Source organism: Equus przewalskii, chromosome 1 (assembly GCF_037783145.1).
Source record: "Equus przewalskii isolate Varuska chromosome 1, EquPr2, whole genome shotgun sequence".
NCBI classification, from domain to species: Eukaryota; Metazoa; Chordata; class Mammalia; order Perissodactyla; family Equidae; genus Equus; species Equus przewalskii.
In genome coordinates, this window is record NC_091831.1 from 108560004 (window position 1) to 108586138 (window position 26135).

General features: G+C 45.5%; 1 long non-coding RNA gene across 1 annotated transcript; it reads right to left on the reverse strand.

The window, feature by feature from the left end:
- Positions 1-22304: 22304 nt before the first annotated feature.
- LOC103559470 (uncharacterized) lies at positions 22305-25725 on the reverse strand. Its single transcript, XR_546989.2, has 3 exons — positions 24653-25725; positions 23527-23632; positions 22305-22819 (listed from the first exon to the last, which is right to left on the reverse strand). It is a non-coding gene; the product is annotated as an uncharacterized lncRNA (long non-coding RNA).
- Between the last annotated feature and the right edge of the window lie 410 nt (positions 25726-26135).

Genomic DNA, 26135 nt, shown 5'->3' on the forward strand with positions numbered 1-26135 from the left:
CCCCATGATGGACTGGGAAAAATACCAAGGGCTGAGGCAGGAGGAATTTGAGTGGAGACGGTTGATGTCTGGTCGCTAAGGGCATGGAAGATTTTGCAATCTTCAGGTGCAGTTAGAGGCCTAGTTATAGGAATATTCTTCATATCCACCCCAGTTGTCTACACTGGTTAATCAAAAGTGCTAGTGATGAAAGATTTAACGCTTGTACTAGATATGACTCCACTGCCTTTAGACTGCCAGCACACAACAATAAAGTTCGTTTGCAGTAACACTGGTCTAAAGAGAGTCACACCCCTGCTTGGCTCAGAAGGCATTGTTCCAACAGCCGCCTCTGCCGAATCACTTGGTGTCTATACTCCTGTATCCTCTACCTTGAGACGGAGCTGGAAGTTTTCCCTCCTTCTTGTCCTCATCTGACCCTCCCCCACCCCACCCCAGCCTGCCTGCTAACACTGGGGCTCAAACCCCAAATCACTGGGAAGATTTCACCCAGAATCTCTGACCAAGGAAGTCGGGATCTCCTGGGGGCACCGTTAGTCTCTCATCTCCAGGAATCTGTGGTTGAGCTGCTGAACTCCCAGTGGGGCAGGAGGGGTTGATTCAGAAAGAATGAACCCTAATGATTGACGCCATCCATTTTTAGAAAATACTAGCTCAATTTCATTCCAAAAGACATCTGCTGCAAGGAGCCTAGCTTCTGTGAGGGGAAAGTAAATGCAAACATTTCCCAGGCAGAATAAAGTCACTGCTCTGATGGAGTTTCCTGCCAAATGTATGGTCACAGTTGCTCTGACCATGTCTGTGTTGGAAAGACACCTGAAACAAGCAGGGATCTCTGTAACGGATCAGCAATGTCTGCTGTGGGTGGACACGGTGCTCACTGTGGACTCATCATGTTTGGGGTCAGTAGGAGCCTCTGATTTTCACTAAGGATGTAAGTTTTTTTGCCAACTCATGCATGTGCCTCAATCTTTTCCTCTCTGTGTCTTTCTATCTCTCTAGCATTTTTCTCTTTCTGCCTCTCTGTCTCTCTCCTTCCCTCTCCCTCTTTCTGTAGACTTGTAGTCTGCCCCTTAAAAGTGTGCACTTTAGTTTGTCAGGATGCAGGAAGCCTTCGCTGGTTTGAGACCAATGAAGAACAAAGTCTCGTCATAGCAGTACCCAGAGAAAGGTCAAGGCTGGGAGAGTTTGGCAGGAGGCTTCCTCCTCAGGCTGGGAGCAGGCTGCTTCAAAAGGTGAATGACCTGAGAACCTACTGAAAAACAGAGACCACGAGCGCTCATGTCATTAAATGCACCACTGGAAATCTGCACTCACTTAATATCTCCAGACCCCAAAGAGAGGGAAGAATTAACTTCACACTAAGCCCAAATGTTATTACTCTCGCCCCATTCCCCAGGCTTAAGCGTCCCGCATTTTGGAGCATCCTCAATCAGGATTAAAGGCAAACATGTGGGGCCAGGTCAGAGCTGAGCTCTTAAACGGAAGCAGGGATCATCACCTGTATGGGGAAAGCAGTCCATGGTGGGGGGGCTTTTGTCAACCCTGTGGCCCATCTGGCCACCCACCTGCCCTGTGTCATGGGACAAGAGAAAGGTGGCCCTGCTCTGAGAGCCTGTCTCCTCCACACTGGGAGACCCGGGCTCTGCCGGCCCTGCTTGGGACTTTGGGCACGTTTATTTCCCTTAACTGGAAAAGTCCCACATGGCCCTCAGTTTGGGTAGGAAGTCGTAATATGTGCAGAAGTCCTTTGTAAACTGTAGAATTCTCCATAATTTAAGGCCTAAGCTTTCGCTGCTGTGATCAAGGCTTTGAGGCTAGCAGACTGACTGCTTTATTGTGACAAATTTGGGCACGATTGTCCATAGACACAGGCCGCTTCATTCTATTGTTTTCAACATGGATTTGTTGAGTGTCTGATTTTCGCAAAGGACGGAGTGTGTTGCTGGGTATGTGAGTGGGAAAGGCGTGGGGAAAGCACAGTGAATGTAACAGTGTCCCCTGAAGCTGATGCTGACATGTCGTGTGCAGGGCTGACTTTTATGGATAAGTCAAGGGAAGGAAGCACAGGGACCTGGGAGACCCTTGGGAGCGGCAGAGGCAAAGCCGTGAACGAGCTCCATGCCGGGGCCCCCTGTCCACTCCTGCCGCGTGGGGTGGCAATGAGTGATCCTTCTGTTGGGGGAGGAGACTGTCGTGGGGTGGGTGGTGTGGAGCCAGGCCGAGGCCTGACAGCAGGTTTGTGTTTAAAATGGACAAGTGCCCCAGACAGCTTCTGTTAGAGGAGGGCAGGCTGATGGATCGAGGTCATCTGTGACTAGGACACTCTCCCGTGGCTGAGCACAGGCTATGGGCAAAGAGTTAGTGGCTGGAGGGATGTTCAAGATTCAAGGAATATATATCAATTAGCTAATTAGTTAATTATGTAATTGATAGATTCCAAAACAGTAGTCGTACTTATCTCTGGGCGGTGGAGTTGCTGGTAGTACTTTTTCTTTTGTATCTTTATATTTCTAAACTTTTACAATAAGTGTGGATTTTTTAAAAGTAAAAATGACTCATGAACATAGTAAACCATCAAACAGCAAGGAGAGATTTAAAATGGAAAGGACGCTTCTCCAGAAGTATCTAGGGTTCACCAGTTTTCTTGTGAATCCTCTGAGAAATGTTTTATGCATATACAAGCTTTTCATTTGTTGATCTGCCCAAAACAGATCATCAGCTACTAGGTGAAGCCAGCTTTTTTCACTTACTCATCTATCTCTGACATCGTTCTCCTGTTAAGCAGTATAATTGGACAATTCTCTTTGATGACATGTGTGATGACATTTTTGCAGGATAAACTCTTAGCACTGCAATAGCTGGGTCAAAGGGCGTGCCATTTCATGTTTTGACAGGTATTTCCACATTGCCCTTCAAAAGATTTCACTAGTTCACACCGACTGACATATTCTTTTGTAAAGAGATAAGTACTTTGTTGTATTAGTAAAGCTCTCAGAAGATTCTTCTGCCCTCTCGTTTCCTCCAGCCACTGGTTGCTTTGCGTCATCTGGTATCTCTCGCCCTGGATCACTCTCACCCACCCCTACCCCCAGGGACAGCCCAGGCACTGGGACCACTCCCTCAGGCCTTGGTGGACAGCATGCCATATGTATATTATTTCATTTTTGTGAGACCAGCTCCCTGATCCAGCCACCCCACTCCAGCCCCAAGAGGGGCATTTTTGGGGGCTCCCATCAACATACCCTTGGGGCACTGTCTGAGGATGTCTAAACTCTTGGTGCACGGATGGGGTCTCACGTGGCTGCCAGGAGTTATTCCCAGAGTGTTCAGGACTGCCCCAGAGGGGCATGGTTCCCCAAAGCAAAACTCAGGGACAAGATGAGGGGGTCACGCTTAAGTGGAGGCCTTCCGCTTTGTAATTGTACCATGCCCTAGGATTGCAAATAAACATCTGCAAATACTAAACGAGCCATTTTCCCCAGAGACCCACAGGGACTGTCCAGGGTGGTGTGAGCAGGGACTGATGGTGGGGAGTTCTTGGGTCATGTTGCTGGCTCCTGGGGGCACAAAGGCTGGTTGCCAAGTCCAGAGTGGGAAAGAAATGTGGGTCAGTTCTTAGGGACAGGAACCAGTGGTTCACTTGGCATCAAGGAGGGGCCTGTGTCTAGCCATGTGGACACGGGTGTCTAGAGAGGTCGGGGGGTGAGCCTCTCTCTCTCTCTCTCACCTCTTCCTTCTGCCAGACCCTCCCCACAACCAGGCCTTCCCAGGAACCACATGAGACCCTTCCAGGATCACTCCTGTGTTAGTTAGCTTGGGTTGCCACAACATATATAGTGATGCACGGCATAATGACAAGGATATTTTCTGAGAAATGCATCGTTAGGTGATTTCGTTGTTGTGTGAACATCACAGAGTGTACTTACACAAACCTAGATGGTATAGCCTTCTACACACCTAGGCCGTATGGTACTAAACTCATGGGACGACCCATTGCAGCTCGTCTTTGACCAAAACGTCATTGTGCATCATGTAACTGTACCACAAACTGAGTGACTTAAGCAACAAAAATGTATTTATTTACTTATTTTTCTGAGGAAGACTCGCCCTGAGCTACATCTGTTGTAAATGTTCCTCTTTTTGCTTGAGGAAGATGGTCCCTGACCTAACATCAGTGCCAACCTTCCTCTGTTTCGTATGTGGGTCCCCGCCACAGCATGGCTGCTGACAGTGGTGTAGGTCTGTGCCTGGGAACTGAACCGAGGCCACCGAAGCAGAGTGAGGCAAATTTAACCACTAGGCCATGGGGCTGACCCACCAACAAAAATGGATATTCTCAAAGTTTTGGAGGGCAGAAGTCCAAGATCAGGGTCTTGGCAGGCTTGGTTTCTCCTGAGGCCTCTCTCCTTGCTGCAGATGGCCGCCTTCTCGTTGCTGTGTCCTCACATGGCTGTCCCTCTACGTGGGCCCACCCCTGGTTTCTCTGTGTGTCTGGATCTCCTCTTCTTATAAGACACTCATCAGATTGGATTCAGGCCCACCATAAGTGTCTCGTTTTAACTTAATCACCTCTTTAAAGAAAATACCTCCAAATACAGTGGCACTCTGAGATACTGGGGGTTGGGGCTTCAACATATGAATTTTAGGGGGACACAATTCAGTCCATAACTCCCCTAGAGGAGGTCCTGTCCCACCCCTTTGCCCTACTGCATGTCCCCCTAGCTCCACGGTGTCTTGCGACCCCCTATCCCAGGCTTGTCATGCTGCCTGTTTGCTGCTCTGCCTCCCGAGTTTCTGGAGGGACGTGCAGTGGCCCCACGTGGTGTCAGCTGTGGGTGTCAGTGGCTCAGCCCCGGGTCGAGGGGACCTCAGGACCAGTGTTGGCCCAAGAGTGAGCAGGCCAGTGAGTTAGTGGGCAGGAAGATGGTGCTCAGAACTGCATTTTCCTGGGAGTGCCAGCTGGGCTGGCAGGGAGCCAAACCTGCAGTGGCAGGCGAGGGGCACACCCCAGCTTGGTTCAGGAACTGCGTCTAATGGGCTCCCTGGGCCTCAGCCTCCTCCTGTCGCCATTCTCCTATCTCTACAGGGCAGAGGGGAATCCAGGGACAAGAAGTTCCCCCACAGGCATCCCTGCCAGCTGCCAGCTCTGCACCCAGACTGCCCCCGCCACCATCCCGGGACCACCTGAAGTACCAGTCAGGCATTTTCCCCATGAGAGGAGGCCCACCTGCTGGTCACCCCAGCCTTGGCAGGACCACCTCCTCTGTGTGCAAAATAGCACATGTGCAATTGGATGTTGTAGTTGAGCTTTTAAAATGTGAGGAGGAAAATGGAAATGCTGGCACCTAGGATGAGCGTATGTGGAGCATGAATGGGAATGAGGCCTCTCCATTCAGCTCTGAAAGCAGAGAATGTTTAACCTGGTATTGATGTTAAAGTCCTTTCTCTTGCAAAGGAGGGCAGCCAAATGAAGGCGTGCGCTCAACATGCAGGCAGGCACTGCCCAAGTCTGTTTCTAGCAGGCCTAGGGTAATCAGGGATTTTTCATTATCCGCCTCTTGCAGGCCTTTGCCCAAACACGCTGGGCACAAATTCCGGTCCTGCCTGTGTGGTCGTGGTCGCCCACAGTGGGGGCGGAGGCTGAGGTTCTGTTGGAGCCAGTGGCTGCCCTGGCTCAGCCACGCGTGCTCCGGCTCCAAGTCGTGGCCTGGGTTCTCGTCCACAGTCCCCCAGGCCACATCTGGCATCCACAGAACGGGGCATTGTCCTCTCTCCCTGACCCCAAGAGGTGATGGACCTTGAACCTGCAACTTCCAACACAGGGGCTTGGACCAGAGGAAGAAGTCAACAGATGTCAGGAGAAAGGAAATTACAGTCAGGGCATCCTAGAGGCTGCTCCTGGGCACGGGTGGGTGTGGGTGGAATGGAAGATGCGTAAATGACTTATGACTGCTTGTGCATTCAGCAGGGTGGGAGGCAGCGCTAGCAGGGGCACCAGACCCGGTGTTCCCGTCACCCGAGACAACGGGGCCTGACCTCTGGTGTTCTTTGCTCTCATCTGTGTTAGTTTCCCGGGGCTGCTGTAACAAAGTACCACAACCTGGGTGTTGTAGACAACAGAAATGTATTATCTCACAGTTCTGGAGGCTGGAAGTCTGAGACAAGGTGTCAGCAGGGTTGGCTCCTTCTGAGGGCTGTGAGACTGTTGCAGGCTTCCGGTGGTTTGCTGTCTTTAGCTTGTAGAAGCATCATCCCCATCCCCACCTTCATGTTCACAGAGCGCTCTTCCTGTGTGTGCGTCTGTGTTCAAATTTCCCCTTTTCACAAGGACGCCACTCATATTGGATTGAGGCCCACTCTAAGGGCCTCATTTTAACTTGATTAACTCTGTCAAGACCCTAGTCCCAAATAAGGTCACATTTTGAGGTATTAGGGGTTAGGACTTCCACATAGGAATTTTGGAGGGAACACAATTCAACCCACAACACCATCTGACCGAAGACTATGGTGCAAGGCAGGGAATGTAGGCAAGCCCCTCTTGTTGCTCTGGATTCCAGATCTGTGTCTAGGTTGATTAGTACCCGAGGTGAATCCCAAAGGTAGGGGCCACATGGGGCTGACATCGTCATCACCCTAAACACTCCATGTTCAAGAACATCATATCATATATCATATCATATGCCATACGACATCATATTATATGCCATATGTACCATAACATACCATATCATATAGTATATCATACCACATTACACCACACCATATCATAGCATATATCACAGCATACCACAACTGATCATATCACTTCACATCATATCTCATATCATATCACATAGCATCATATCATATCATATTGCATCACATCATATATCATATCATACCGTATTATATTTTCCTGCTCAGAATAGCCCATGAGGCTGCTGTTTTACTTGATCATCTGTTGCCAAGGAGCATGGAAAGGACTGTGGGCACACTCCTTCTTTGTCTCACAGGGAATAAGAAAATAGGGCCAGCTGCCATCCAGATCTCGCTTCCAGGCCCCCTGGCAGGACCCTTTGGCTGCCACTCAGGTGGGCACATGGTGTTGTGGGAAAGCCCTGGGCAGATGTTTTGGGAACTGGTTTGCTGTAGTGGAGTTGTTCTGAGCCGCTCTGTCTCACTCTCCTTTCTCACCCACAGCTGGGATGCTGCAAGGCACATTCTTCAATTGGTCAGAACATCCCCTCCTTCCTGCCCATATCTAGGCAGAGAGCCAGGGTGGGTGGGGTACTGGGGACACTTTCAATGAAATCTGGGTCTGTAATTGATTAGATCCTAGCGGGCACCACCACTCACCACAGCTGCCCTTCTCTGTGCTTCTAGATGCATCTGTAGGGGCAGATCCAGGTTTAGTGAGGCCCAAAGCTTGTACAATTAGGGGGACCCTCTTGAGGAAAGCTACCATAGGCTTACACATGCATAACTAGGTGCAGGGCCTTGGCAGGGGTGGTATAACAGAGGGGCCCAAGTTTGAGCTTCATTTGCCCCAGAGAAAACCCACCTCTGTGCGCATGGCCCCCAGTGTGGGGGGAATTTGCTGCAGTGGATGCATTGTCCCCAAATTTGTTTTGACAAATAGTAACAAACCCCTGTGTTCATCTGCACCATCAGTGAGCGTTCCCTGAGCGCCTGCTGTATGCTGACACAGGTAGTGCTGCGAATTGGACAGAGGAGTCTGAAAGGGGGTCCCCATCCCCGAGGGGTCTTTCAGCTGCCTGGCAAGAGGGAGCTGAGGGTCTGGCAGAGTCAGGACGTGCAGGGTCCTCATGCTGCTCCGTGACACTTGCAGTGACTAAGGATGGCTCAGTTATCTCTTCCTGCTCCTGCTCCTTCCTGAGGCTTGCATAGTTAAAAAAACACAACACATTTTTTTGTATGCAAAATTCATGAAAACACCTCATTTTGACTTTGACAGATCTTAGTAATTGTATTCTCTCTATTAAGAAGGGAGCAGGAAAGCTCATTTTAAAGACAGGCATAATTTGAGTGAAATCTGATTGTTAACACATTGCCCATTGTTTTCCATCAAATGAGAAAATAAAATCTCAGAAGCTTCTCGAAATGAGCATTTTACAGAAGAAACCGCCCCCTCCACGGTCTCTCTTCTTTGAATGTGCTGGAGAACTCACGCATGTCTGTGAATACCTCAAACCTCTAAAACTCTGAATTTTAGAAATGGCATCACGTTTTTGAAAGCATAAAAACCTATAGAGAAAGAGTGAAAAGAAAGCCCACTGCAAGCATGCCAGGAGCAGGGCCGCCACTGGGGTGTCCGGTGGAGCGATGGAGGTGGGGGCCTTCTGAGCGAATGCCCCTAGGGGTGCCGTAATCTCCCCTCCACAGCAGCAACAATGAGCCTTGAATTGGAGGCACGGTCCATCCTGGGCCAGTCCTGCCAGCCCTGCCTCCCTCACCTGACTGGCTTCTCCAGGCCCAGAGTAGCCTGCAGGATAACATCCCCCATCTGGAGAGGCTTGGAGAAGTCCATGACACAGCTGTAGATTTTGGCATCAGTGTTTCATTGTGCCCTGTCTCAGTGCCAATACTCGGGCTGGCCTTGCTCGCTCCTGCCCTGGGCTCTTCTTGTCCCAAATGGGACCCTGGACCACGGCCAACAGAAGGACCAGCGAGTTCCAATTCTCAAGCGGGGCCCCTCACTCTGGTTATCAGGGTGCTAGTGGGGGTACTTTGAGGAGCAAGAAGAGGGAGACCTGGGTCTGAAATCTTTATTTTCATCCATTAGACCCACAGATTGTCCAAGTTGGCATTAAGAACAAAGAGAGGGTAAATGTACTATGTCAGGAAGCAGTGTTTGGTTGCGATCTTAGCCAATATCACCCTGGACTATTAACTAGCTATCCAATTATACCACATACCCAGCTTATTCAGCTAGTTACATAAAAGGAAATGAAGGCAAATAGAAGAGTTTGCAGAGACTAATTTGCTAATAATTATATTTATAATCATGAATTTAAGATGCAATGACAGTAAAATATACTCAGTGATTCTGATCTCAGCTTAATTGAGACAATGAAAATAGAGAATTACTTGAGAGTTGCAAAATGTACTCCATGGATAAAATACCTAATTACAAATGTAACTGAGAGACTTGAAAACTGCACAAAGCAAAAGAGAGGGCGATAATTTGTCAAGCATCATCCATGTGCCAAATACTTCCTATACATTATAAGCCCTCACAAAAGTCCTGGGAAGAAGGACTCACTGCTAGTTTTCAAAGAGGAGGATCAGACAGCAGTGATCCACCAGGAAGCTCATGGAGCTTCACTTCAGGCCCCTCATCTGCCCAGGACCCTCCCAAGGACCTGGGAAGGGCTTTAGCCGCATACTCACATGGTTTTGCTTACTAAATTTACAAAAGTGAGATAGTTTGAAATTTTTTTCCTAAAGAGTGTTTCAGTTACTCTAGCTATGCAAACAATTGCCCCAAAACTTAGTGGCTTAAAACAATAATCAGACCCAGACTTCCTGTCTAGACAAGATGGTTTATACTTGTCTCTCTCTCTTCCTCCCTACCAAGCACAATCATGAACTCTGGAAATAATGCAAAAGAAAGCCAAAGGATAACTCTGAATGGCTGTAAGATGAAGGAAAACTGGTCATGGACCCCAAGATTGGACAAACAACACAGGAGTGGGGCATCTTATGACCTCCACTGTCCCAATAGAAAAAGAGGATCATTCCCAGTGTTTTCTGGCCACCAATCTAGCAGCACAAAGTGGCCCAGCTAGGCTCCTTCCTTCCCTGGTCTGAAAAGAGTCTCAGCAACAATGCCACACAAGCCCAGCAGAACTGGCAAGGAGAGTTGATCAGAAGCTCTGCTGACAGCAAGCAGTCAGGGGAAGTGCTCTCCATTCCCACCACATCCAAGACCCCCCTCCCACACCTGGAGACCATGCAGCCAGTGGACATCAGCAAGGAGGATCCCATAATAACAAGCACCCAGCCAGGTAAGCCTCTGTGTTCCCTAAGACCAAGGCAGAGACAGAGACAGATACACTGGGCAGTAGGTAGGACTGTTGAGATGGAATCCAGTCATCAGGGAAGTGCTCTCTTGCCAACACAAATGCCTAGCCCAGTAAAGGCTCTTTCCCCTGATGACTGGAGACTCCCTTCCCTCACCTAGAGGCACCAGGTGGTCTGGGCTGAGGATGTTCCTTCTGCCTCCTCAAGCTGCACCAGTAGGGACCAGTAGAATCCCCAATCACATGAAATAAACCAAGAAGACTAAAAAAGCATGAAAAAGGCTTTGAAAATTAGATTGTCATTCGACCTACAGCCCGCAAAAGTAGGTCACACTTGCATTGCTTAACCTAAACAGGGTGGCTGCCTACTAAAATAAGAATTTGAAATAGGACTCAGAGTTTCCAAACATAATAGCCAAAATGTCAAGTCTACAACAAAAAATATCTGTCAACTAACAACAAAGAAAGCTGCAAATTAAATGAGAAAACAATCAACTGATGCCCATGCTGAGATGAATCAGAAATTGGATTTATTTGACAAAGATTTTAAGGCAGCCATCATAAAAATGATTCAATAATTAATTACAAATTCTCCTGAAACAAAGGAAAAAGTAGAAAATTGCAGCAAAGAAATAAAAGTTCTAAAAAGAATCACATGGATTAAGGGAAGATGATGAAGTAACAAGCACCAAGAATCCACCACCCTACCTAGACAACAATTATACTGGTGGAAGTCTTCTGAAGTAACTATTCCAGGACTCTGGAGTGTATATGAACAGGTACAGCTTCTGGGGAAAGCTTGATTGCTAAATTGTGGCTAATTTCAGTGAATTTCAGCCTTTAGTGTAGATATCAGCTACCCATCCCATACCTCTAGGCTGTTTTCTTGGTGTGGCTTGCTGGACCAGGATAGGCAATGAAGACCTTGCCACCTCATGTTGGGATTCTCTGTTCTAATTGATGGCTGCATTTGATTGCTGGAGTATAGGCTTGGAGGCTGGCTGCCATGGTTTCAACAGCCACCAGCTGAAGTGGTTTCTAGGGATTTAAAGAAATAGAAACTGATTTTTTTTTTTCTTTTTTCTCTTTTCCCCACTTGGGAAGCCAGACATTTAAAGGTTGAGACATTCAAAATCAACCTCATACAGAGGGTAGCAGTTGTAAAGTCATTATGCATCCATACAAAGAAACAAGAAAGTATCACCCATCCAAAAGAACAAAATAAATAAACAGAAACTGCCCCTAAGGAAGCCCAGATGGTGGACTTACTAGACAAAGACTTTAAAACAACTGTTGTAAAGATGCTCAAGGAGCTAAAAAAAAAAAAGACAGGTACAAAGACAGGGGAAAAATGTGTGAACAAAATGGTAATATCAATAAAGAGAGAGAAATTATAAAAAAGAACCAAATTCTGGAGCTGAGAAATACAATAACAGAGATGAAAAATGCACTAGAAGGGTACAAAATGGTTGTGAGCAGGAAGAAGAAAGAACTAGCAAACTAGAATGTGGGACAACTGAAAGCATCAAGTCTGAGGAACAGAAGAAAAAAAGAATGAAGAAAAGTGAACAAAGTCTAAGGCACCTATTGGATACCATCAAGAAGACCAACATACACATTATTGGAGACCCAGAAGGAGGAGAGAGAGAGAAAGATGCAGAAATAATATTTGAAGATATAATGGCTGAAAATTTACCAAATTTGATGAAGGACAATGAATCTATAAATTCAAGAAACTCAGAAAATTACAAGTAGGATAAACTCAAAGAAACTCACATCAAGACACGTTACAATCAAACTATCAAAAGACAAAGAGAGGAACTTGAAATGAGCAAGTAGGAGTGACTCATCATATAAAAGTGATGCTCAATCAGGTCATCAGCCAATTTCATATCAGAAACTTTGGAGGCCAGAAGCCAATGATTGATACATTCAAAGTGCTGAAAGAAAAAAAAAAAAAAACCCTGTCAATTGAGAATTCTATATCCAGCAAAACTGTCCTTTGCAAATGAGGGAGAAATTAAGACATTCCCAGATAAACAAAAGCTGACGGAGTTTATTACCACTAGACCTGCCCTGCAAGAGTGCTAAAGGGAGTCCTGCAGGTTGAAGTGAGAGAGCATTAAACAGTAACTTGAAGCCATATAAAGAAATAAGATTTTGATAAAGATAAAAACATGAGCAATTATAAAAGCTAGTATCTTTGTAATTTTGGTTTGTAACTCCACTTCATTTTTACATGCTTTAAAAGACAAAATCATAAAAAACTTTTATTAATCAAGGGTATTTGGCACACAATGTATAAGTACAGATCTTTCTCAAATTATGATGAGGTGACTGATAATCCCATCATAAGTCAAAAATACGGTAGGTCAAAAATGCATTTACTACACCTAACCTACTGAACATCTTAGCTTAGCTTAGCCTACCTTAGATATGCTCATAATATTCACATTAGCCTACAGTTGGGCAAAACTCTTCTAACACAAAGCCTATTTTATAATAGAGTGCTGATTATCTCATGTAACTTATTGAATACAGTACTGAAAGTGAAAGACAGATGGTTGTATGGGCACAGAAGGGTTATAAGTGTATCAGTTGTTTATCCTAATGGTTGTGTTGTGACTGGGGGCTGTGGCTCACTGTCATTGCCCAGTATCATGAGAGAGTATTGTACCACATATTGCTAGCCTGGGAAAATATCAAAATTCAAAATTTGAGCTACAGTTTCTACTGAATGAATGTCACTTTTGCACCATTGCAAAGTCAAAAAATCGTAAGTTGAACCATTGTAAATCAGGGACCATATGCATGTAATTTGCAACGTTAATTAAAGGAAGATGGGACAAAAGAGTATAGGAGTAGAGTTTTTATATGTTATTGAAGTTGAGTTGGTATAAATTCAAATTTGGTTTTTATAACTTTAGCATGTTAAATATAATCCTCATGGTATCAAAGAAAATATATATGGAATATACACAAAAGGAAATGAGATGGGAATTAAAACATTTTACTACAAAAAAATCATCTAAACACAAAGGAAGTCAATATCGGAGGAAATGAGGGCCAAAAACAGCTATAAGGGATCCAATGGCAAAATGGCAGAAGTCTTTCCTTATCTGTAATCACTTTAAATGTAAATGGATTAAACTTTCCACTGAATAGGCAGAATGGATTTAAAAGCAAAAACATGACTCAACTATGTGCTGTCTACAAGAGTCTTACTTTATAGCCGAAGACACAAATAAGTTGAAAGTGAAAGAATGGAAAAAGATATTCCATGCAAATAGTAACCAAAAGAGAGCTGAGGTAGCTATGCTACTATCCAAAAAATAGACATTAAGTAGAAAACTGGTATAAGAGACAAAGAAGGACATTATAATGATAAAAGAGTCAATACGCTACGAAGATATAACAATTTTAACATATACGGACCAAATACCAGGGCCACCAAATATATGAAGCAAACATTGGCAGAACTGAAGGGAGAAATAGACAGCTCTACAATAACAGTTGGAGTCTTTAATACCCCACTTTCAATAATGGATAAAACAATCATACAAAGAATAGAGGACTTGAGGGACCAGCCCAGTGGTGTAGTGGTTAAGTTCATGCATTTCACTGCACTGGCCTGGGGTTTGTGGGTTTGGATCCCAGGCATGGACTTACACACCGCTCATCAAGCCATGCTGTGGTGGTGTCCCACATACAAAATAGAGGAAGATTGGTACAGATCTTAGCTCGGGGTCAATCTTCCTTGAGCAAAAATAGGAAGATCGGCAACAGATGTTAGCTCAGGGCCAATCTTCCTCACCCAAAAACAAAAGAAGAAGAAGAAGAAGAAGAAGAAGAAGAAGAAGAAGAAGAAGAAGAAGAAGAAGAAGAAGAAGAAGAATAGAGGACTTGAACCACAGAACAAACCAACTAGACCTAACAGACATAAGTATAACTCTTCATCCAACAACATCAGAATACGCATTCTTTTTAAGTGTACAAGTGATATTCTCTAGGAGAGACCATATGTTAGGCCACAAAACAAGTCTCAATAGATTTTAAAAGATAAATATCACACAAAGTATCTTCTGTGACCAAGAATAGGATGAATTTAGGAATCAGTAACAGAAGGAAAACTGAAAAATTCACAAATATATGGAATTTAAACAACCTAGTCTTAAATAACCAATGGGTCAAAGAAGAAATCATGAGGGCAATTAGAAAATACTTAGAGCTCTATGGAGGGGTGACGTCAGCATTGTGGTGGTGTAAGTTGTTCTCTTTGTCTCTCTCCTCTAAGTTGCAACCAGCAGGATATCCATTGACCAACAAAGGGCTCCCCACACAGCACACCAGAATGCATAGAGATCCATACATTTATACATCTGAAGGTAGGTGGACTGGACCTCCAGGAGGTAGCGGAACTAGAGGCATAGCTCCCACATTCTCCCCTGACAGTGCTGACTCTGATTCCAGCCCTTTCATTAACAGGGGCTGCATCCAAAATGTGGATACCCTGGCAGTGGCAGTGGTGCCTGAGATCTGAGGTTTCAAAAAGTGCACCAGCACCAGAGGTCAGAGGATGCAGAGCAGCAGCAGCACTCATGGCTCAGCCCCTCGCCCTCCCCCAGCAATGGCAGGTGACACTTGTGACCTGAGGCTTCAGGAGGCACAGCAGTACCCATGACCCACTTCCCAGTGGCGCCACCTCCAACACCATCCTGACCAGTGACAGGGGCTGCATACAAGACTCTGGGCCCCTGGCTGTGGCAGAAACACCCAAGAACTCAGCACCCCCAGCAGCAGCATTGCCAGCACCGCCAGATAAGCCAGGAGCATCAGTGAAGGTGGTGCATGTGGTAGCAGCAGTCAAGCCTGTGGAGAGCCAGTGGGGGAACATGAGACCCAGACAACTCCAGAAGCTGTAGAGGTCCTTGTAGCCTGGTGACCCCAGTGGCGACACCCACAACTGCAGTGACATTGTAAGCAGCAAGGCACCAGAAAGCTCAGAAGCATAAGCAGGATAAGGAGAGCACTTATGATGCCTCTGGCAGAGGCAATTGACGGTGGAAAGTGCAGGCTCTCAGATACAACCAGAAGCAGCTCAGAATCAAAGTAATCAAAGCCTTACCTGAATATGAAAGGCGTCTACTACCACAAATGTACCAACAGAGGAACAACTCATCAAGTGCTATGAAGAATTACAGTAACACAGAAGCAAGGAAAGAAAATCACAATTCTCCAAAAACCAAACTTGAAGTCACAGAAGATTGTGTTCTAATTGACAGAGAATTCAAAATAGCTGTCATGAAGAAACTCAACGAGTTACAAGAAAACTTGGAAAGACAGTTTGATGAGCTCAGGAATAAAATTAATGAACAGAAGGAGTACTTTACCAGAGATGTTGAAACTCTAAAAAAAACCCAAACAGATATTCTGGAGATGAAGAACACAATTAATGAGATAAAAAATTAAGTAGAAAGCATTGAAAATAGAGAAGACTATATGGAAGAGAGAATTAGCGAACTTGAAGATAGAAATCTGGAAATTATTCAGGTGGAAGAGGAGAGAGAATTAAGATTTTTAAACAATGGAGAAATTCTACTGGAAATATCCAACTCAATTAGGAAAAGCAACATAAGGGTAATGGGTATCCCAGAAGGAGAAGAGAGGGGGAAAAGGAGCAGAAAGTTTATTTAAAGAAATACTAGCTGAGAACTTCTTAAACCTGGGGAAAGAACTGGATATACAAGTACATGAAGCTAATAGAACTCCTAATTATCTCAACACAAAATGACCTTCTCCAAAGCACATTATATTAAAACTGTCAAAAGTCAATGACAAAAAAGAATGTTAAGGGCATCCAGAGAGAAGAAAATAGCCATCAGGCTATCAGGAGATTTCTCAGCAGAAACTCTATGGGCCAGGAGAGAATAGAATGATATATCCAAAATATTGAAAGACAAAAACTATCAGCCAAGAGTACTCTTTCTAGCAAAGTTATCGTTCAGATATGAAGGAGAAATAAAGGCTTTCCCAGACAAGCAAAGCTGAGGGAGTTCACCACCACTAGCCCTGCCTTATAATCAATGTTGAAGGGAGCCCTCCTATCTGAAACAAAAAGGCAAAGGTTTACAAAGCTTTAAGCAAGGTGATAAATACACAGATAGAATCAGAAAATTGCAACTCTATATCAAAATAGGTTAGTAAATGCTTAATTATAACACAAGAGCTAAAGGGAAGAAAGCATCAAAATAACTATATCCACTTCAATTTGAGATGTATGAAAATGAAAATATAACATACTAATCTTATGATATGCAGCAAAAGCAGTTCTCAGAGGAAAATTTATAGCTATAAAATCAAACACCAAACTTTAAACATTAAGGAACCAGAAAAAGAAAATCAAACTAAACCCAAAGTTAGCAGAAGGAAGGAAATAATAAATATTAGAGCAGAGGTAAACAAAATAGAGAATAGAAAATCAACAGATAAAATCAATGAAACAAAAAGTTGGTTCTTTGAAAAGATCAATAAAACTGACAACCATTAGTTAGATTGACAAATGAAAAAGAGAGAAGTCACAAATATCTAAAATCATGAATGAAAGTGAGGACGTTACCCTCAACTTTACAGAGATAAAAAGGATTATAGGAGAATACTGTGAACAATTGTATGTCAACAAATCAGATAACCTAGAAGAATGGACAAATTTCATGAAATATACAAATTAACTAAATTGACTCAAGAAGAAATAGAAAATCTCAATAGACCTATAACAAATAAAGACATTGAATCTGTAATCAAAAACCTCCCATCAAAGAAAACTCCTGCATCAGGCAGCTTCACTGGTAAAACATTTAAAGACGCATTAACACTAATCCTCAAACTCTTCCAAAACATTGAAGAGGAGGGAACATTTCCTAACTCATCCTATGAGGACAGCATTACCCTGACCACAAGAAGAGAAAACTACACACCAACGTTCATGATGAATATAGCTGTAAAAATCCTCAACATCCTAGCAAACCAAATCCAACAGCATGTTAAAAGGATTGTTATACCACCACGACCAAGCAGAATTTATCCCAGGAATGCAAGTGTAGTTCAACAAAGAGAATCAATCAATGTAATACAGCACATTAATTGAACGAATGGAAAAAAAACACATGATCATCTCAATTGATGCAGAAAAGGCATTTGACAAAATCCAACACTTCTTCATGACAAAAATCTCTTAGAAAAATAGGAATAGAGGGAAATTTTCTCAACATGTAAAAGTAAAACTATATTTCTTCTATTCCTCTCAAATCTTCTGACACCAAATGTGTGGGGTTTTTCCCATACAGACCAATTCTAACAGAGGCTGGGTGTCCTACAATTCAAATCAATGTTGACACTATCTACCTTGAGTTAGAACAGACCCCACAGGTTAAGGGCTCAGTCCCACAAGACTGCCCTCCTACTTCAGACACTAATCACAAGTGCAGGTTGTCACTTGTGCTTCTGACTAACCGGCTATAAATCAGGGGTAACCACAACCCTCTCCTCAGGTTTGATAATTTGCTAGAATGGACCACAGAACTGAAGAAAGTTTACTTACTAGATTACCAGTTTGTTATAAAAGGATACAACTCAGGAACAGCCAAGCAGAAGAGATGCTTAGGGGGAGGTATGAGGAAGGGGTGTAAGGCTTCCATGCCCTCAGAAGTAGCACCACCAGCATGCGGATGTGTTCACCAACCTGGAAGCTCTCCAAACCCCTTTGGATAGAGTTTTTATGGAGGCTTCATTAAGTAGGCATGATTGATGAACTCATTGGCCATATGTGATTAATTTAACCTCCAGCCCCTCTCCCCTTACCAGAGGTCAAGAGATGGGGCTGAAAGTTCCAACCTTCTAATCACTTGGTTGGTTCCCCTGGCAACCAGCCCCCCATCCTTAAGAACTTTCCAAAAGTCACCTCATTAACAAAGTAGGGTGAGGTTGAAAGGGGCTTGTTGTGAATGACAAAGAACACTTATTTCACCCTTATTGCATTGCTCCAGAGCCATTTCTGGAACTAAGGACAAAGATAAAATAGTGCAACAAAAGATGCTTCGGTTGCTCTTATCACTTAGGAAGTTATAAGGTTTTGGAAACGTTGTGCCAGGAACCAGGGACAAAGGTCAAATAAGTTTTTCTTACTATATCACAACATCACAAAGTGGTAAAAAGTATTTTTTAAAAACCCACACTTAATATCATATTCAATGGTGAAAGATTGATAGCTTTTCCTGCAAGATCAGGAATAAGACAAGGATGTCTGATTGTATTGGACGTTCTTGTCAGAGTTATTATACAAGAAAAAGAACTAAAAGGCATCCCAATTAGAAAGGAAGAGATAGAGTCTCTCTGTTGGCAGACTACATGATTTTATATGTAGAAAATCCCAAAGCACACACAAGAAAGCTACCAGAGCTGATGAACAAAATCACCAATGGCGCAGAGTACAAGATCAATACAAAGTTCAGCTGTGTTCTATATATCAGCAATTAACTATCTGAAAGGGAATTAAGAAAGCTCTTTCATTTATGATAGCATCTAAAAAAATTAAATACCTAGGAACAAATCAAACCAAGGAGGTGAAAGTCTTATATACTGAACCCCCCAAAACATTACTGAAAGAAATTAAAGAAGACCTTAAAAATGGCAAGACACTCTGTTTCAAGAATAGGAAGACAACGTTGTTAAGATATCAGTGCTACCCAAAGTGATCTCCACATTCAATGAAATTCTTATAAAAATGCTAACACCTTTTTCACAGAAATGTAAAAGCCAATCCTCAAATTCATATGGAATTGTGAAGAGCACCGCATAACAAAAACAATCTGGAAAAAGAAAAATAACATTTGAGGTCTTACACTTCCAGATTCGAAATTTCCTACAAAGCTACCATTACTAAAACAGTGTGGTACTGGCACAGGACAGATATATTGACGAATGGAATAGAATAGAGAGCCCAGAAATAAACTCTCACAAATATGGTCAAATGATTTTTAACAATGATTTTCCCCAGTGATGTTCGATGGGGAAAGGACAGTCTTTTCAACAAATAGTGCTGGGAAAACTGAATATCACACGCAAAAGAATGCAGTTGAACATATACCTTATGCAATATATGAAAATTAACTCAAAATAGATCAAAGTAGAGGAGCTAAAACTATAAAACTCTCAGAAGAAAACATTGGGGGAAATCTTCATAATTTTGGATTTGGCAAGGATTTCATGGATATGACACCAAAAGCTCAGGCAACAAAAGGAAAAATAGATAAAGTAGACTTCATCAAAATTAAGAACTTTGATGACTCAAAGGACACTATAGAGAAAGGGGAAAGATAACCTAAAAAATGGGCAAAAGTATTTTCAAATTGGATTTTGGATTATTATCCAAAATCTATAAAGAACTCCTACAACAACCAAAAAGCAAACAACGCATTTCAAAGCTGGGCAAAGCTCTTGAATAGCCACTTGTCCAAAGAAGAAATACAAATGACCAATAAACACATGAAAAGATGCTCAACATCATCAGTCATTAAGAAAATGCAAATCAAAGCCATAAGGACATACCACTTGTACCTACTAGGACAGCTGTAACAATCATTTATTATCTCTCACAGTTTTGGGGGGCACAGCTGAGCCAGATTGTCTACTCCACCACGTCTGGAGCCTCTGGCGGAAGGTTTGAAGGCTGGCCTGGGGTAACTGAGGGCTCTTTCACTGACATAGCTGGCAGTTAGTTGATGCTGGCTGGGTGCTGGGGACCTGGCTGAGTTGCGGGGTTTTGACCAGGACAGTCCACATGGCTTCCTCATGTGGCCTGGAGTTCCTTGCAGCATAGTGGCTGAGTTCAAGAGCAATTGTCCCAAGAAAAAAACAGAGCTAGGTGGAAACAATGCCACCATTTCCAAGTAAGCTTCAGAAGTCACCCAGCAAATCTTCTGTGGTCACAAAATACCACCCAGGTTCAAGGGGAAGGAATAGAGTTCACTTCTTCATGGGAACTGGCAAAGTGCTATACAGATAAATATTGTTATAGTCACTTTCGTAAAGTATAATCTGCCTCAAAGAAAGTTTCCATAAGTGAAGAAGCTCCAGGCTGCGACACCTGGCTCCTCCCTGAAATGTACCCTGAGAGACTAATGGGGCATAATTTGAAGCTGGTGCATTTGGCCTAGGAGTTCAGGGAAGCAAAACATGAGATGGGATTATGAAGACTTCTCAGAGGACATTGACACGGGGCCCGAGAGACTGGGGCAGTGGCTGGCGGTGGCTGCCCACCTCTGCTTCCTTCCTTCTCTGCTCAGCTGGATGATCCATTGGGCGCAGCCCCAGTGGAGGCTGGCACGGCCCAGGGGAGCCCTCGTCATCAGCCTGTGGCAGGAGGAGGCTTGGATGGGGGGGCAGACCAGGGGTGGAGCAGGCGACTACTGTCATTAGGAGATACCTCCAGACTGTGACCCCTGAACCCGAGGAGGGCTCAGCATGATGAACTCAGACGAAGGGTGTGGAGCAGGAATGAGACCCCACCCAGGGGTCATGTTGGGGGTGAGGGCAGCCCAGGGCTTCTTCAGACCAGGGGAGATCCCTTTCCCATTCCTTTTACCCTCAGAAAAATGGTCTGGGAAAGATTCTCCAGGGACTGACACATGGGCTCTTTCCCTGCATCCACCATCTCAATCCTTCTGGAACCTACTTCCCAGGAATAGGAGTGTGTTGGGGGCAGCAAGCTCAGCACAGGCCAGAGTGGGCCAAGAGGACTCTTGAAAATTCCCAGCGTGTCCATCACACTCAAAGTGCTGGATGACCAGGACTGAGCCAATCTAAGTGGGGCGCTAAGCAGGCAGGGGCTGGAGGGAAACCCTCAGGGGCAGAGAGGTAGGGGGGCTGATGCTCCAAGGCTGGGGTGAGGGGAGGAGCGTGCTGGAGCTGAGAGCTGGGCCTGGTCCAGGGGGCGCGGCTGTGCCTGTCAGAGGCGGGAAGCCTTCCCTGATGTCTCCCGTTAGGCTGCAGCCTCAGGGAAAGGGGATGGCAGAAACTCCCTCCGCTGGCACAGAGAGATGACCAGGAAGCAAGTCTCTGCCTGAGGACTCAGGGAGGAAACAAAGAAACAAAAACCCCAGCCCGTGCCAAGGTGGCGTATTAGTATTCTATTGCTGTGTCATAAAGCACCACAAGTTTAGTGACTTAAGACAACCCAAATTTATTATCTCAGGGTCAGGAGTCTGAGCACAACTTAGCTGGGTCCTCTGCTCAGAGTTTCCCAGGCTGAAATCAAGGTGTCCTTCACTCATTTGGAGCTCAGGGTCCTCCTCCAAGCTTTTTCAGGTTGTTGGCAAAATTCAGTTCCTAGGGGTTGTAAGACTGGGGTCCCCATTTCCTTGCTAGCTGTGGGCCAGCTGGGGACTTGTCTCAACTTCTCAAGGTCACTGTTGGTCCTGGCCACATGGACCCCATAGGAAGTTCACAGTATGGCAGTTTACTTTCTTCTAGGCCAGCAGGAGCCTGTCTCTTCTGCTTCATCTTCTTTTAAAGGCTCCTCTGATTAGGTCAGGCCCACCCAGGATAAGCTGGATAGTCTCCCTCTTGATTAACTCAAAGCCAAACAATCAGTGACCTAACCCTGGGAGTGACATCCCATTATATTCGCATGTTCTGCTCACACACTCACAGGGAAGGAATAATACAGGGAATTTATGCCAGGGAGGGGGGGAGCTTGGGGGCTATCTTAGAATCCTGCTTGCCACACATGGGTTTGGAGTCTGAATTTAGACCTGTCCTGGGTTGTGGAAATCCCCAAATCAGCATATAACTGATCCCAGGTGTTGGATGTAGATATTGTTCTAAAAGAACAGTGAGAATGAGTGAAAACCTCTCTGTAAATGATGAAAATGTTCGCTATAAAAGTACTAAAATGCTTTGTGATGTTTTCCACATTAACGGAAATTTATCATAGGTGACCCACTACAATATTCGATCATGATATGTCCAGCTCATGGCTGACTTCTAAATCAAGTAATGCTTTTAGAAGTTGAGAGATAATTCCAGTTGTTACTATATCCGCCCAGCAAAGTTTCTCCAAATTGAAATGAATTTTTTAAAAAAAGAATTATTTTGACTCAACAAAGAATGTTTAATTTGGCTCTCCTATCATTTGAACGTCAAATCTGTGAAAATCTTATTATATCAACATAATTAGTGATTTTGCTGAAATGAAGGCATGAAAAATAAATTTTATGGAATAAATAACAGTTTATGAATTATGACTTTACTATTCATGCAAACAATGCCAACCCATCAACAGCACACCCAGACAAGCACAATAATTAAATTCAACCATCTGTGACATTTTGCCAAGTTTTAGTCACATAAAAACTATAGTTTTATATATATTAGCTTGATTTATGACTTTTGCATATTTAGACGTGGTCAAGGGGTGCTCAGAGCCGTAGCTCTAATCAGGTGGCTGCGGAGACGGAGATGATCCTGGGGAGCCCAGCGGCGGAGCTCCTGGCCAACTTGGTCTGAGGTAGTGGGTCCCTCTCCCAGGGCCCAGGGGCGCTGCAAGGGAGGTGAGAGCTGCAGTGGACAGTCGACCAGTTGTCCAATTATGTTGGCCTGGGCTTCAATGGCGCCGCCATGTGGTAGGGCACAGCAGGAAGCTGCCTTCCCCTCACCGACAAAACTTTGTGATGAGTTCTGGGGACATTTTTTGAGAATTCAAGAGGAGAGAGAACCTCCAGGGGAAGATATGGAGCTTTCTAGAGTGGATATGAGAGTGATTGATTGTTAAAAAAGTAGTTTGTGTTCTGAGTTTGTGGAGCAGTTTCTATTGGTTAAATACGCATTTCAAAAATAGATTGTTCTGTGCATAGCGGCAGAAAGCAGGCAGTATGGAGGTTAAGCCTCTGACCCGGACCTGGGCTCCAGACCTGGGCTCATTCCCGGGGGACTGTGTGTTTTTGGGCAAATTTCTTGGTCTCTCCAAGCCTGTTTTCCCATGTCAGTGGGAGTCCCGGGCAGCTTTGACATCACAGGGATGCTGTGATATAAGCTTTGCCTGGCTCCTGGCACACAATAAGGGCTTGACCATGTCACTCTCTTTGCCTCCCCCCTCCTGTCCTCCCCCTCCCAGTCTCTCTCCTCCCCTCCTCCCCTTCTCCTTTCCTCCTCTCTCCTCCCTGGCCCTCCTGGACCACTACTTCATTCCCCTGGCACATTTGCCTTCCTCTCCCTTAGTTAAGGACTTCCAACTTCTCTTCTATCTTTAAATATCCAGCATCCTCTTCCCCCACCATCTCTCAGCTGTTGGCCTTGCATCCCAGTTTGCAGAGCAAACAGAGGAATCAGGGGCATCTGTCTTTGCTGAGTTTATTATGAGCCAGGTCTGAGGACTAGCGCCTGGGGGCTTCCTTCTCCTAGGAAGGAAGCACACCCAAGAAGCAGCATGTACAGAGTGGTTACATACCCTCTTGGAGCAAACAGCACGGATCGCATATGACAGGAGTGTCCCCTTTACAACAGTCAGGAGATTGCTTTGCTAGCACAGCAGGTTGGTAGTTAATCCTTAGTTTCTGGGAAGAAATGCTTAGCTTTAAAGCAATGCTGATATGGGGGGAAGCTACATCCTTGTCTTTAGGGGCACATTCTTGTCTTTGGGACATTGTAAATGTTTAAAGGAGATGTACAAGGCATGCTCAACAGGTCACATCAGGGCCTTTTTGGAAAAACAAGGTCAGGCCAAGTTAGTTGTAAACCAAATGGCTTCTTCATATCCTCCAATATATCCCATTGCCTTTTTTTTTTTTTTCTTTGAGGAAGATTAGCCCTCAGCTAACTACTGCCAGTCCTCCTCTTTTTGCTGAGGAAGCCTGGCTCTGAGCTAACATCTGTGCCCATCTTCCTCTAGTTTATACGTGGGACGCCTACCACAGCATGGCTGCCAAGCAGTGCCATGTCCGCACCCGGGATGCGAACCAGTGAACCCCGGGCCGCCGAGAAGCGGAACGTGCGAACTTAACCGCTGCGCCACCAGGCCGGCCCCTATCCCATTGCCTTTTATATCTTCCCTCACCTGTCTTGCTGTCAGCCAGCGTCTCTTTTCCTCTGCTTCCTTGTCCCCTCCCCTCCCTCGAGAACTTCACTTCCGCAATTATGCCCTCTCACACAGTTTAAGTGCTCTGACCCTCTTAAATCACCCCACCTGCATTCAAACAGGCTCCCAGTCTTCAATGTTTACAACAAACAAACAAGCGAATGAGTACACGCCCGTGGCCTGGCCCGGGCAGGGACGTCCTGCAGGTTCCGCCTGGCTCTCTCCTCCCTCCCTGCACACCTGTTTGCTGTGCTTCCTCCTGCTGGTTCTTTCCTCAGCCTGCTTAGAGGGAGTTTCTGAATTCACCTCTCCCAGAGAGAGCTCTTTGTCAAGGTCATTAACAACCTCCTGGGGCCAAATCCAATGGGTATGACTCTGAAAATGGAGGTGAGGATGGGGCGGGAGGGCTAAGGGGGAAGCAGCCCCCACTGTGGGTTCTGGGAAGCTTCTGACTGTCTGCCTCCCCGCCACCCCACCACCAACCACCCTGAACTCCAACCTGAGATTTCAGAGTTACTTGTTACTGCAGCAGAGCCTACCCCCTCCTGATCAACACGTCCTTGGGATCCTTCATGCACTCCTGCATCAACAATTATGTCATGGTCCAGGTGGTACCCTCGAGGGCTCACGGCTGCCATGCATGTGCTCTCACTGAGCTCGCTGCTCATCGGCCTGGAAAGGGGCGCCTGCTTCTGATAAGCACGGAAGTGGTGCTCAAGAGTCCACCACTTCTCATGAGCATTTTATAACACCATCTCGATGTGAGGAGCCGCCCATGGGCGACCTCAGAGCTTGCTCCGCCCTCTTTGAGTCGTTCTCGGTACTTTCACATATCTCCACCCAGTCAACTACACACTCACACTGACGGATGGTGTGTGGTTTTCCAGACGACTTCACAGGGGGCGGGTGAAGCTGGTAGCGCATCTCACAGAAACACCTAATGAAGACCCTGTTAGACTCTGCTTTCACTCTGAAGGCTCTTCTCTGCCATCCAGGTGCTTTATACCCCTCTTCCATCCTTTTCTCTGAAACCCGACTCTTTGCTCAATCCTTCAGCTGCAGGCCTCAGCTATTAATGCTCCCCCAGCCAGGTGAAGATCCAGGCACCAGCCTGCCTGGCCTCCTCTGGAGGTGCCGGGGGAGCACCTGCTCAGGCCAACCTCCCCCGGACGGGGGATTCTCCCAGTCCTTGCCACGACTTTCCCACGCTCACCTAGAAACGTTCAGAAGCAAACACAAGGTCACAGCTTCTCAGAGCTTTCTTTCCATTAGGGAAGCTTGTAACTTACCAGGAGTTAAAAGTGAGCAAAAATTGGCCTTGGTTTCTCTTTTAAGCTGGTGTCTGTGCGTGCATGTGTGTGCGACTTTTGTAAACAGTGAATCAAAAGTATTTAAAGGGCGAAAGTGATGAGCCCACCCGAGCTTTGGGTGAGGAGGCATGCGTAGGCGAGGTACCACCATCACAGCTAGTCCAGCTTGTCAGCCAAACTGGCTGGTGGTCCCACAGCTGTCTCATCCGCCACGCCCTATCACCAGCAGGGGGGGCTTGTCAGCCACTTTCTGACAAGAGTCTCTGCAAGTCAGCCCCAGAAGTTTCTTGCCTGAGGGAAGGGGCCAGTATTCCAACCAGAAAGACTTCACAAAGAGCCTTCGGGAGGAAGAAGGAGCCTGGGAGTCAACTTCCCGCAGTAAAGAAGCCTCAGACACGGCCAGGAGATGTCACTGGAGCCCTGGCTGAGGCCTTGCAAATCCGGCTCCACGGGGCGTTTTCACCTGGGCCTCCGATTCCCGGGAGCAGGGGTTGGATCTTCTGGCTTCATAAACTTGTCAACCTCCATCCGAAGGGGTTTAAATGACTTGCCCTGTGTCACATAACGGGGACATTTCAGAGGCCAGCCAGGAACCCAAGTCTCAGATCTGGCTGCTCTGTCGCCACCCCATGCTGCCTGGCTGCATGTCCCAGGCCACTTCTCAGATGGACT